General features: G+C 38.4%; 1 long non-coding RNA gene across 1 annotated transcript; it reads left to right on the top strand.

Annotated features, from left to right (window-relative positions):
- Window positions 1-1,079: 1,079 nt before the first annotated feature.
- On the top strand, window positions 1,080-12,566 carry LOC141577825 (uncharacterized). The gene is made up of 3 exons (XR_012507290.1): window positions 1,080-1,226; window positions 7,491-7,615; window positions 11,807-12,566. It is a non-coding gene; the product is annotated as an uncharacterized LOC141577825 (long non-coding RNA).
- Window positions 12,567-12,771: the final 205 nt, after the last annotated feature.

Below are 12,771 nucleotides of genomic sequence, written 5' to 3'. Positions count from 1 at the left end.
GGTGAAACTTCCATGTTAACTCAACTGGCGCTCCCTTCTTGTGCTGAACTGCCCTCCCCCGTCAATGGCATTAGGTCGTATTAGAAGTCCCGACTTGCTTGTCCTTAGCTAAGACTCTGAGCCTCTTGCTCAGTCTTCCTGAGTGGAACCACTCTTCTGTGGCAGAAAAGCTTGGGTTGTCATCTATGCATCATTGTCCTCGGTCTTTTGGATTTTCTGTTGGGATATGGTTCTCGTGCAGGGATATCAATTTGCACATGAGAAGCACCTGTACACATTTTGAAAAATACAGACACTGGACCCGCCCCCCTCTACAGCCAAGGCTGGAAGCTTTCTCCCTCTAGCAGGGGTTACACAATCATTTGCTTGGGAATTGACCACACATGTTGGCATAATCACAGTAAGTTTCCCTTTACTCAGTGCTTGCCACGTGGCATATTCTACTTCAAGTTGTCTTTGTACCTTCATTATCACATCTAATCCCTGCATTATAGATTATCACGGTTTTGGTTGAGGACACTCCCACTTGCTAATCTTGAATACAAGTATCTTTGAACCTCTTAATTTATTTCATTCCTGAGTTTCCTGTTCCTGAAATTAAAGAGTGAATTATGGACACATGTATTTAAGATTCTCTTATTATGTGTATCTGACACCTCCTCTAACCAAATCATATCTGGAAAAGAGAGATTTTCTCTTTTAAACATTTGCATTTTCTTACTATATAGTAGTGCATACACACGGTGGAAAATGTAGAAAACATATAAAGTAAGAAAATTACAGCCATACATTATCTAAACACCAAAGGACAATGCTATGTCATTTTGGGCATTTAACTATTTTTCTTAATGTTTTATCATAAAATTTCCCTAGGGCAAGTTGCTTAACCCTGGAATTGTACTAGCCTTCTGTCAAGTACAGAATAACATTCCCAGAAATGACCCCAATATCAAAATAGTATGTGAGGCTGGGAAGGCCACAGGGCTCTCAGCTTATGCTCTGAGTCCTACAAAGAATGCTGTTAATTCACTGATGTCACGCATCTGATGCCTGTGAGTCACTCACCCACTCAGCTGGCTCAGACTGAGACCTACTTTATACCAGCTGCCGATCCAAGTGCTGGGGAGACCCCAGAGGGAGCCTGGATCACGGCATCACTGTCCTTCTTCATTTGCTCCCAGAATCCTACTCAAGAAATCCACATGGAATTTGGGGTGTGGAGGCAGGTGAGTTATGGTGAAATTCATTTCATTATGTTCCTCTAGACATATTTAAATAGCATGAAAATAGTCGCTAATTTTGATAAGTTTTCTTTTCCCTTCCTATGTATTTTTGAGGATGGGTATAGTTTTGGTGCAGCAAGAGTAATTGATAGATCTTTGGTATGTTAGGATTTTCTATGAAAAATTAAGAAGGAAACTGGCACCTTATACAAAGAGAAGAGGCAGTGAGGAAAACGCAAGCCACCCTCAAACTTAGCTACAATTCAGCATCCCTGGTTTTCAAACAAGAGAAACATAATTCAAAACATATTCCCTAAATATTTCAGCCCAGAGTAGAAATACATGGAGGCAAAGTTCAGCTCACTGGAACCTACAGCAATGTGCTTACTTAAGTGAAGGTATAAACAGACCACAGGTATTATAATGCATCCTTTACTTTAAACTAGTTCATGTGAGCCAGTTTCATTTCACATGAATTGCTCAGTACCAATTTAGGAAATAAATCCTTCTCCTTGATTGGTAAAAATAGCTCACTGAAAACCATATTCAACAAAATTTACTGTTAAATAATTAACCTATTTCCTTCAGGAAATGCTTTTGAGTAGTCTGAGTTAAGTATTTCCCCTATCTGATCTATTTCTTTTCACAGAGAAAAACAGTATTATTTGCACATGAGCTACTTTTACTCCTCTGGAAAAATCTGACTGTGAGCTCAGGGTAAGAGTTGTCTACTGCACAGTAGGGAAAAAAAAGATTCATTTCACAGCGAAGATCAGAATCTTTCTTTTTGAGGGGCGTGGTGAGCTGGGGGACAAGGGAAATGCCTTTGTTTAGAGACAGACCCCGGTAATCCATACTGAAGCTGAAAGATGAAGCCCTTGTGAAGAAATGTGGAAGGACACACTGACACCCAACGGTGTTCACTCCGCAAAAACAGAAAGAAAGAAAGAAAAAATAATTTAACTGCCTTATAAAAAGAATGGACAGAAACTTGATAATAAGGGAGAGAGAAGGAAGGTTAGGGAAGGGAGGAGAAACAATGAAAGGGAACCTGGATGCGGTGGGCAGAATAGCAGGTTTCTGGAGCCTACAATGAAGGATGATAAGAAAAAAAAGTAAAGTTTAAAAAGTAACAAAGTTTAAAATAGTTTAAAAATTAAAAAATGAAGTTAAAAAAATTAATTTTTTTATGGTGGCATGGAAGATTTTAAAATGATGGAGGTTTTTTATTTCAAAATTCAAGTTGTTTGAGTTTCTCCACCATGCTCCAAACAACAGTAAGGCCTGCTTGTGTAAGTGGTTTTGGGGGACACCACAGAGAGGGGTGAGCTCTGCCGTTAGGTAGGCCAGGAGCAGAATACTGGTGTGGAAGGCAAGACAGAAGAGATATCAACAGTTTCATGAGGACAGAAAATCAAAGCCAGAAATTATTTTAAATAGATTAGTGTGGGAGGCAGAAAAATGTTCCCCCTCAAGATGTCTATGTCCTAATCCCCAGAACATATGAAGAGGTCAGTTTCCCTGGCAAAGGGGGCCTATGTTTGCAGATGCGGTTAAAGTTGCTAACCAGCTGACTCTAAGAGAGATGAGCTGGATTATAGAGGTGGGCCCAGTGTAATCACCAGGGTCGTTAAAGGAGGAAGAGTGAGGCAGAAGAGGGGAGAGAGAAGAGGAGATGTGACCACAGGATCAGAGTCAAAGGCACAAAACCATGCTGACCTTGAGAGAGAGAAAAGAGGTCACAGGCCAAGAGATGCAGGTGGCCTCTGGGAGACAGAAAAGTCAAAGATACATGTTCCACTGAGGCCTTCAGAAACAGCCCTGCCAATACTTTGACTTCAGCAGGCTTTGCGTTCAAGAACGCTACAAGGTTAAATTTGTGCTGTTTAGTGGAGACTTTTTCTTTTTTCTTCCTACAACCATGAGGTTTGGGGATACTTGTTACAACAGCAACATAAAGCAAATACTGTAAGCTCCTTGAAATGTTCAGAAATTACAGATAACACTAGACTGTCCACGTTGATATAGGATTGGGGTTATTTGAAAATCAAAAGGACAGTGTGACCTTTGCTAACATCTGCTTTTCTCATTTTTAGGAAGAGAACAGTAAGTCAAAACTTCTGTAGTTATTATTTTAGACAAGTGTCTCTTAAAACATTATGTAACCCTGTGCCTTAGGAACCCAAGAGAGTCTCTGTTCTTAGAAGACCATGGATTCAGAGAGATAGGGTCTTATTTGTGAGTCCCACAGTGGTCTCTTATTGGCAATGAGATCTTGGGCAAATCACTTACCCTCTTTAAGCCACAGAATCTTCATTTGCAAAAGGAAGATAAGAATAAGGATTGTTTGGGTGTTTAAATTGTACACACAGATGCACGCGCACACACACATACATGTACAACATTTAATACAGTGTCTAGCACATACTAGGCACTCAACAAATTCCTGTTATAGATTTTTAAATGCATGTGTAAAAGGAAGAGAAAGTTGTGGGAAGTTGTGGGAAAATTTAGTTCACGGCCCCAAAAAGGGCCATCTCTCAAAGGGCTCTAATCAGCCCGTCCCTAATGATGGGCTCATAAGCAGAAACTATAGCACTTGGGGATTTAAGTTAAACATAAAAAGGAAGGTATCTAAGCATAATTATTAAACAACAGGTACGTTTACACTGTTGGCTGGATCATCTTATCTGGAGAGCTTTAACAAGCAGAGAGTCTCCCCTGTTTTAGAGATGGGCACGCAGGAAAATGACATGGATGGGTGGGCCGTTCTCACCCCAAGATCACGTGACTTAGTACTCACGGAAGTAACACCTCTTGTATGTTATTCCAGATGGACTGTCCTCCCATGATTATTGTCAGCTGTGTCTTCAGTTCAAAGAGACAGCCACCTGGGTCACACTGGAATATTAGAAAGAAAATCTCATTTAAATTTTAGATAGCTCTAACATGAAATAAAGTCATTATTATATGCCTAAAAATGTCTAAGGAACAGAGAGTAAAGACACTCTTCATTGGGCAAATAAGAGAAAACATGAAACGGTCAGACTGTCAGAACATGAAGCTGTATTCACACGTCTTCATTTCTGTATTTTCACAGCCAATACACCAGATCTCCCAGCTAAGTCACAAATCTGCCCTTAAAGAATGTGATGTAGAAACACGAGTAGAAGTAGTTGACAAACAGGAACAAGAACACCTTCATGGCTAGGTTGTTCTCATAGTCAGTCTGGTCCTTGGGAGCTCTGCAGCTAGAATAAAGAAAAGTTAATTCTGTAAAACTGTGAACAGCTTTGAGACCCTCATCAAAGCCACGGACACATGAGTTAACACGGTAAATATGTATATATATATATATATATATACACACACAATTCACACTGTTTTCATTTAAGCTGTTTTGAATTCCTTAACATAGCTACTATATTAATTCCAAGTGTACACACTGTTGTAAGAGTTTCTCCCACTATGAACGCAATATTCCACAAGGCAAAAAAGGAAAAAGTCAGCTGTTCCTTAAAATTTATAAGCACAACAGTATCCAATGGGCAAGAACTGTCCTCTGTCAGGTGTAAGTTGACAGAAAGCTACTTTTAAACATCCTGCTAAATGATATTCTCTTGTCTCCCTGAACGGCAGGAAGGTAGGACTATCGAAGAAAACAAACAAAACACGGGGCAACTTGCTAGAAACATTTGGGGAACATAAAACGGGTCATCTTCCTAGTTCAGAATTTGAATTGGTTTTAGTGTTTTCAGAAGATGACCACTGAGAAGACCACTGGGAGAATGACCCAGCCACAAGCAGCGGGTCGGAAGCACTTAACTTGGGCCGCTAAGCCACTGGCTGGGATACAAGCCAGAGAGAAGAAACATTTATTATAGAAGCCACAGCTGATGAGAATGGAGCTACACTAACAGGAACAGCATGCAGGGAAGACACATAACACTGTGATTACCTTTCCTCTCCATAACGCACAAGCAAATCTGCCACTAGAACCACGACCCTCTTCCACTTGTTTGCAACACAGAGACTATTTACTTTCAACAATAGGGTATATGATCTAATGTAATTGAAATTATTATTAAACACTGACCTGTTTACACAGAGCTTAGACATTCTAATGCTTCCTTTTTCCCTTTTACTAATGCAAAGCTGGAGCTAATTCACTTCTCGCATAGGCTAGAGAAAATACGTTTACACTTGAAGTTTTCTAAAGACTGTAGTGTACTGGAATTGAAGTGCCTACAAGATACAGTCTCTGTTTTGACCTGGTTCTAAAACTGGTGTAGAAATGACCTCAGCTACAGGAGGACCTTACCAGAGTCAGTCATCATGATTGCCACTTTCTCATATATGGCGTTCAGGGTCACGATGATGATAAAACTGATGAGGGAAGCAGTGATGGGCGTGGCCACCTGCACAGTCAGGTACTTCTGGATTGGGTCTCTTCCATTCCGGTTCTTGGAAAGTTTTGCAGAAAATACAATGAACACTGAAAGCCCGTAGACAATGATCCCAATAACTGAAGCAATGGTCAACAGGACCTGACAACCCAAAAACCCAGCAGCATGAGACTCACTAATGATCGTATTTTTACACAGAATACTTGCCCCCAACCCACGCTTAAACAGACAACATGCATGTGCTGTAAACCTCACATAAAGGTGAGAAGTGATGTAAATCGCACTTAAATGCCACAAGAGACGTGAATATCAGTCTTGTTAAACTTTAGGGGAGGAGGAATGAAAGATGTCAAAAAGAATGAGTGCATCCACTAATGTAACATGCTGACAGCAGGAGCAGCTGAGTGCAGGGCATAGGGAATATATGGGAACTCCACTTTCTGTGAATTTTTCTGTAAACCTAAAACTGCACTAAAGAAGGAAGCCTGCTAAGTATATCTTTAAATGGCTGAAAATGGAGTAACTGGTGGCATGTTCTTTTGGAGACAATTCTGTGATAGCAGAACCAATGAAAATACCCCTTCTACATCTATAGAATTACTTATGTTATGATCTAGTTGTAACCCATGAAGGGGATACACTTCCTTTCAAGGGAGAACCTATCACTGATTCAGGGTTCAGCAGGTGCTTTCTGTCATCTTCATTCTGAATAAGACCAGTGAAACTGTGGACATGCCCTGAGGGAAATAGTGGAAGTGACAGCAGGTCTCTGCTGATGGAAGCTTCACATGCTTTTCGTACTCCTTGAGATCTTAAAATGGCAGGTATTCATACTCCCTGCATTTGCACAAGGTTCATGTCCCTGATCCATTGTAGTTCTGACTGTGTGGACCCAAGGGCAACGGGGGTGTCTGAAGCATAAATTGCACGTGGCTGATAGGGATTCAGTTCCTCACTAGACAGGTTTTTTTCTGGCCACTGAAGAATGCACATTAAAGATCCCATTTTTAAACTGTTTTCCTTCCATCTATCTTCTTGGTCATAGTCCAGAAGCATGTACTCAGTGTCCCTGGCTGCTCCTAATGGCTGCCCCAGAGAGAAAGCTACAAAGAATGTGAATTTCAAGACTAAGTGAACCACATCATGTTACTTACAGTAACAGCAGGTGGTTGGCTTGCACCTGCAGGAGAGAGCAGAGGGAGTGTTTACAAACCCCTCCTGGAGCCACACTCCTGCATCTGGATCCCAGCTCCGATGTTAGCTGTGGGGCCCTGTGCAAATTTCTTAACCTCTAAGGGCGTCAATATCCTCACCCATATACTGGGGGGATAATAATAGCAATTTATAGGGCTATTGTGATGAGTCAATGATTTACTAATTGTGAAAACATTTGGGACATTAACCACAGGCATGTGAAAAACTCTACCTAAGTATTAGCTATGAATATGGTGACCAAAGTCTTAAAAAGGTGTTTTTCTTAGTTTTTAAGCCATCAGTTTGTAGAGAAAGCATTTTATTTCCTCCTCTACTCTCTTTCATCATCCTTTTCTTCACAGTTAAAGCTTCATGCTTGTGAAAGGAATAACTTTTTGGTGTGTGTGTGTTTAAATGTGAAAATTAGTTAAGACTGAGAAAAATGTATTATAGAAGGTATATTAATCCTTCCTCTCTTCTACAGCACATATAGGCCATTTAAATAGTATGCATTTTTTAAAAGTCTGCATAATAATTTTTTAATTATGTATTAAGAAATCATAATAGTTAAGATTTTTAAAGGCTTACTATTGCTTCAGCACACATCTATTTTTCTAAATCCTCACAATCACCCTGTGGGGAAGGTAATATTATATCTCTTTTACAGATGAGGAAGTGGAGCCACGTGGAGATGATGCAATTTGCCCCAAATGAAGCAACTATTAAGTGAAAGAACTGAAATACTCAAAGAGCCCAAAGACACACTAACTGTATAGCACTGTCTCCTACATGGTCAGTGAAATCAATTCTAATTCATTTCAGAACTTTTACAAACTTGAATCATTTCCATTTTTCTTCCAAGCAATTAATGGGTTCAATATTTCTAAAGAAACAGGAAAGCTTTCCATTCTCCTTCCTCAAGTTTCTTCTTACTTATCATATTTTCTGATCATAACTTTAATATTTTCTCATTAAAGAAAATTTGAAAGTACTCAGTAGTGGACAGAACTGCTGTCCTGGATCTGTCCCCAGTCTTAGAAGAGGGCCCAGATTTTGCTTTAGGATAAATAACCTCCCTTCTGTTTTTAGTCCTGTGATTTAAGCTCGATTGACCCACTCTTTCTGAAGCACCAGAGGTAGATCTCAGTTGGCTTAAGACAAATAATACCCCTCATTCTATTGGCCTCGCACATGATTTGAGAATTGGCAAATAACCCAGTAAGAGCCACTATTATGTGAGGAGATACATGCTGGTGCCCATGTGAATGATAACCTTCCTCTATCAAGAGAGGAAGCTGCCAAAAGAGAGCTCTCTTTGTTTGGATGGATGTGTGATCTGGGATGCTGAGTGCCTAGAAGCAGCATGCTGAGACATCCTTGGACACAGAATGAATACAGGACAAAACCAGCCCTTGACATCATCTGGGCTACAGTATCTCTCCTTGACTGAACCCAGACCTCAGACCTGAGGTTTTCATTTACAGGAACCAATAAATCCCATGCATCCCCATTTTTTGGTTGTTGTTTAAGCACATTGGAGATTGATTTTGTCACCTACAATCAAAAGACTCCAACTCTGAAAATGAATAAAAAATAAAATAAGAAAAATGCTTCCACCTTTAGACATAATTCCTACAGAACTTTGCATTGTTTGTATATTACAAATCATTTTATATATTAATTTTATTCTCAACCCTAACATAAGTATAACTCTTTGACATGTCATAAAATATTTTCATGGACACGGTTTTTCATGGCTGCATATTATTCTACTATGTGAAGTGTTGGAAGAATATTTTGGCTGAGGTTTTATATATATATACATATAAAAGTATGTCTGTGACTTGCATCCATACTGACTTTTCCCTGCCATTTTGAAATACTTCCTGATTAAAAGTTTTTCAAAGCTGAATTAGTGGATTAAAGCATATGAATATTTTTCACTCTTGATATGAACTGCCAGACTGCTTTCCAAGAAGGCTGGAAGTGTACAGCAGAAATTAACACAGCATTGTAAATTAACCATACTTCACAAAAAATATCCAATGACCTAGGCATGGGATTGGTGATCACTGGCACTTCATCCTCATAAACAGAGCTGTGTCACTTGAGAGGTGGAAAACTATTTCAATTTGATGTGCACTGACTGAATTACCATTGGAGTGTGACATCTATTTTTTCCTTTGTGAATGTGTGTTTGTCTTCTCTGCTTTCTACACTCCTGAGATTTTTTGATATTACCTTTGAAGTGATCTGAACTCTCTATGTATTGAAGGAATTAGCCCCTTGTCAGATTTGTAAACAAATAACATCCTCTGGTGTTTTGCTTAAAATTAGGATGCTTCTGATGCATGGAATTCTTTATATATTTTCCTCTTAAAATTACTGTTCATCTAGAGGTTGTATATTCATCCATATTTATTTCTAGTTTTTTTCTAATTGTGTTGCTTTTTTAAATGTTTCTGGAATTTATCACAATATATGGTTCACAGTATGATTTCAATCTTTTCCTTTCCCCCCAAGTAGCTAACAAGTGTTCCATTTACTGAATAACCTTTATTTATCTCCCTGATTTGTAATGTCTTCCATCTCTTATATTAAATTATTATTGATATCAGAGCCCATATCTGGACTTCCTGTCCTATTTTCTAATCTGGCTATTCTTGAACTAGTAAAACACTCATTATCTTATTAATTATTATATTACTAATATGATTTTATTCACAATAAACCCCAAATCAATTTTATAACTTCTGATATTTTGGAGGTATGATCTTTTAATCTAGAATCATGTGATTAATGCATAATTTATATCTTTCAGTAGTTTTTATTTTTATTTTTCATAGTTCCTACTATCCTTTTGTTAGGCTATTCTTAGATATTTTACCTTGGTTGTTACTCTTGGAAAATTTTAGAATTCTTAATGCCTCCACCTGGTCTCTTATTCAGACCCTGGAGAATCCTAAACCACTGATCTCATTTTAACAAATGAGGTGAAAAGTATTGGGGAAAGCACTGTGAGCAGAAGAGACGGTGGAACCTCCAGAGTGGTGCCCTGTGTTGGCTCAGATGTTCTCTGGAAAAAGTTTTCTCTATGAGACTACATATTTCCCAGCTTGACTTTCAGTTTTCTCAGCATTTCACATTAGATTCTAAAAAGTCTGTGGCAGGTTCTTACCCAGAAAAAGAGCACTTGCACAAAGGGTTATATGTATAGACTTTCCCCAGGTGGTAAAGGGAACACGCTCTTCTTCCTAATTTAATAAAAACAAGTTTAGTCATTCAAGTGATTACACCAACGAAATGATTTTTCTCCTAACTGGTCACTAAATCCTAAACATAATTTTAAAAAAATAATAATTTTCAAGCATAGCCTCCTTATTTGTAACTGCATGGGCTTTTTTCCTTTTTTTTTTTTTTTTTTTTCTGTTAACGATGTCAAACACACAACAAAATACATACTGTGTTCATTTTAATACTATTTTTTTCAAAATGCACATGTGAACAGTAAACTGTTTCCCTGCCATGGTCTGAGCTTAGGGGTCTGGGTACCTGACGAGGCCAAGCTTTAAAGCTCTGCTCCTGAGCTTGCCTTAGATTTCAGAAGTGACGGTAGTGACAGCTTAGAGTCCATGCAGGACAGGAAGTTTCACAGGTGTCTGCAGCTACCTGGTCTCCACTGTGAGTTTCTTGGTTGAGCTTTATGTGTTAATTAGCTACAACTATAAAGTTTTAGAGTTTCCATTTTAGAGGTTATATTTAGATTTTTTTAGAGATAAAATCAGTAAGACTCAAGATTTACCTGGATTATAAAAGCAGATATAGTATAATAATAGCTGTCACTAAGTACATGGCCCTTCCTCTGCCAGGAAGTCTTCCAAGTAGATTCTGTACATTAATTCGACCCGTCCTTACCACAGTCATGAGGAAGCAAAACTCTTATTTTTATTTTATAGGAAACTATGGCACAGAGAAGTTAAGTTGTCCAAGATTGCTCAGGAAGCAAGCTGCTGTGTTCAAATATGAATTTAGGCAACTTCATTCCCAAGGTCTCACTACCACAACACTGGCCTCTCTAAAAAATGGAGCATGCATTCGCAATTAAAGTAAAACTCTTCAATTAAAAACTAAAAAAAAAATAAATAAATAAACAATTTTTTAAATAAGGAAGAACGATAAAGTGAAATGAGTCTTCATCTTCAATTTTTCAACAAGCATGTTCCAATGAAAATTTAAACTTATTAGTTGGCACTTTTAAATTTAAAATTGGCAGTTTAAATGACTAAAAAACTTTTCTTCAGTATTTTTTCTATGCTGCCAATATGATACGTTTTTGTTTTTCAGGACTCAAAAATATTATGATCATCTAATTTTGTCTAAGTTTCAGCTTTCATCTCTGGATGTACAGTCTTTCACCAACATATGATTTGACCCCCATCTTCAGTTGTAAACAATGGGAAATATTCATAATGGGGATTATTAGAAGCTTATTACATTGTAAAAGACAAATGTCCCTTTCTATTGGTAGCTGAACTTCATTTTTTTCCATTTATAAAAAGAGGAATTTGACCTGCTCCCTCCAGACCTTTTCAGTGCCAAAATTCTGTAGATATGTGATTCAATTTATAAAGTTTATAGTTGGAGATATTTTCAGATGCTCCTAGTAAAAGCATTTTCTTTCCAAGTGTTATTCACACTCACAACCTACTGTCCTGCTGCTGCTGACTGCAAGTACCATCAGCTCTAAATTTTCTCATCTGATGGAAAGAAGCAATAATACATATGACTCAAAAAATCATTTTTTCATAGCTCTGGAATGTTGATACAAAGATATATAGATTTTTTTTTTAATTTTGCAGCAGGAGTGGCAGCAATAAATTTACATTTCCAATTATATAAAATGCCTAGCTCAAACACTGCTCAAACACTGATGGCACCTCAACAAAGGTTTCCCTGCTTCTTCTACCCTTTCTCTGACTTTAGGATGAAAGCCACGCTGCTTTGAGCACATCTCAACCGGAAGTGGGAGCAGTGACCGGAACTTAGTTCAAGACAAAGGGGCACCTAGTCTACGATGAAAAGGAGGCTGCAATAATGAAGGCACATGTGAAACAATGGGAGTCAACTATAAAACCAGTGTGTCTTTCCTTCTATATCCATGTCATAGTGGCTAATTTTTTTTTTTTTGCATTTTTTTATTGGTGTTATGAAAGGATACAAATCAATGCCTCTTTTCTTATATATTTACGCCAGACTTTTTCTTTTCCCCATTTTTACTGTTATTATGAAGGAAGGACCACACTTCTCTTCTGTGTCCACCATTCCAGGAAGTGCTCCTTCACCTTGGCTGCACATTAGAATAACCAGAGGAGCTTTAAAAACTTCCCTATGCCAGAATGCACCCCAGGCCACTAAGTACCATCAGAGTTTGCAGTGATGGAATCCAGGCACCAAAATTTTTTAAGGTCCCCTGGTGATTCCAACATGCAGCCAAGGCTGACAAGCCCAGAAGTAAACAGACTAAAGTGCATCTAAACAGCGCCCGCTTTTCCTGGGTACTCATCTGTCTCCACATGGGGACACGGCACCTCCTATTCTGGCCGGACTTGTTCTTCCTGCTCAACCATGTCCCGTTTGTACTCAAGTTCTGCCTGGCGCCGCTTCCAGAACTCCAGAAGTAAGGTGACTAAGAGAGAGAAAGAACAGCAGAATGTGGATCTTCAGTGATGACTGATGCTTCAGAAATCTGTACTTAATATTTATTACCCTTAACACTTTGGTTAATGGTTAATAAAATCACATTTTATCTATAGACAATACTAAAGAGAAGCATGAGTTAATGCCTTTTTTTTTAAGAAAAAAGAAAATGTAGATAATTTATTGAAGTTGTGAAAACAGACTACCTAGCTCTCTAGCTAAGGGGAAAGTTATTAACGTGATGGTCAGAG

This window comes from Camelus bactrianus, chromosome 6 (genome assembly GCF_048773025.1).
Source record: "Camelus bactrianus isolate YW-2024 breed Bactrian camel chromosome 6, ASM4877302v1, whole genome shotgun sequence".
NCBI classification, from domain to species: Eukaryota; Metazoa; Chordata; class Mammalia; order Artiodactyla; family Camelidae; genus Camelus; species Camelus bactrianus.
This window is presented reverse-complemented; position numbering and strand designations above follow the sequence as displayed.